Raw genomic sequence first — 1,978 nt, 5'->3', positions numbered from 1 at the left:
TATAAGTTTGTATCTAATACTCTCTCTCTCTCTCGGGGGGGAGGACGGCGGTCGGCCCGCGTGTCATCGCTCGTCGATCTGATGCCCCACCCCCTCCCCAACGCTTCCACGCCTCGCGACTTTTTCGTTTTTGACCGATAGGCGTCCGGCGGCGTTTTTACTGCCGAGGCAAGCGGCCGGCAACAAAAACGGGAGCTCCTCTTGCCGAGAGCTCAGTTCCTGCCTTGCCAGCCAGCCACGCCGCACGGACCGCTCCGCCCCCGTCCAGCTCAGCCGCCACCCTCTGCGCCGCTCCACGCCACGCCGCAAGTTCACAGCCCGGCCCATCGTCCGAAGCAGCGAGTGAAGAAGCTGGGCGCCGTCCCGCCCTCCAGCCATCTCTCCAGCGCCAGCCCCGCCGCCGCGCGCCCGTGCCGCGGCCGTGTTTGAATCCCCGTGCTGCTGCCGCCCCTGCCCGGCCTGGCTCGCCCCCCGCCCCCCCCGCCTGTGAGTGTACTGCACCGGGACCCGACTGGGACCGCAGGCCTGCAAAAATATTGACAGAAATCGGGCTTGCTAATTATAACACGGCCTTAATGCTATTATTCGAGAAGAGAAGAAAACGTGATAACAAATATGACTGATTGTATCAGTGATTTTTGGTGGGGTCAAGGTCACTCTTGATTGAGGGATCAGGGACTCGGGAACGTGGCGCAGGTTACTGTCTTGCCGTACTGTACACTTACGTCTTTAAAAATAAGTTTGAAAAAATAGCTGACAGTACACCGCATAAGTCATGTAAAGCACAGCCATTTTTCACTCATTCTCATTAAGTGTATTTGTTATTGTTGAAGTTTGGCCGAAGTTAGAGCAATCACAAAGCTCGCTGAGGGTTATTCACATCCTTCTTCATACCGCTCCCCCCTCCCACCTCTACCGTCTACCCCCTCCCACCTCCCCTTCCCCCCTCTCATTTATGTCAACATTATAAATATTGAGTAAAGAGACAACCTGCAATGACCGCAAAGTAGGTTGTCTTGTCTGGCGACGACGCGGCGTCTAAGTTACACACGGCTCCCTCTTTATCGTGTATAACATTTGTTTTCGCCCATGGCCTTTAACATTTTAGCCCATCACAATGATAACAGGGCAAAACTACTTTGACTATATCGCTTTGAGAGGTTGTTCTGACTACGATTGTGGCGCGAGAGGCTACAGGCCTACAGACTACAGGCAGGCCTCCTTAAATCGTCGTAAGACTTATCAATGAGCTTCAGCTCCAGCAAACTAGCGTCACTTACTCACCCAATCAAATAAGGCATATATTTCGAGCAAATAAACATGATGGTCGGGTTGCACGCAGGTCTTCGGGACCAACATTAATATTAAACGAATGGACGTTCACCGAGTAATGTCTCGTCTGTCTGCTGCGTGCCTTATTATGACGAGGGATCGTGTACATGTGGTTTTATTTTTTAAACCACAAACGTAGGAATGCCACTCTTAGAAGAGGGTAAGAACACACTACTCTAAAATAGCTATATTTGAGTTATCGGTTCCACAGAAGTGTGAAACTAGATCGGCGCATCACTTTCCGAAAAACCATGACACCGAAGAACGCTTTTTCGAGGGACGTCAAAATAAGAAGTCTTCAAAGAGGAGAGGCAAACGCGACTTAAATTAAGAGAGTGAGCTAAAGAGCCTATTACTACCAAATTCTTTTGCGGACGGAGATTTGCCAAGTGGAATACAATATTCATGTTTCATTATTGACGCTTCCACACTATTTAGCCAAACACGACCTGACTAACAGAGCAGAAATTGAAATTGAAATTTATTAGTATATGTAAAAGGACTAAGGATTCCCGCTGACACATAGGCCCGCTCTCAATTGAGAGAATTGTAATTAATTACAATGCATTTAGCGGCAGGAAGAGAGAGAGAGAGAGAGAGAGAGAGAGAGAGAGAGAGAGAGAGAGAGAGAGAGAGAGAGAGAGAG

The sequence above is a fragment of the Frankliniella occidentalis genome, unplaced genomic scaffold (assembly GCF_000697945.3).
Source record: "Frankliniella occidentalis isolate FOCC.00 unplaced genomic scaffold, Focc_3.1 Scaffold21, whole genome shotgun sequence".
NCBI lineage: Eukaryota > Metazoa > Arthropoda > Insecta > Thysanoptera > Thripidae > Frankliniella > Frankliniella occidentalis.
Note: the sequence above shows the minus strand (reverse complement) of the source record.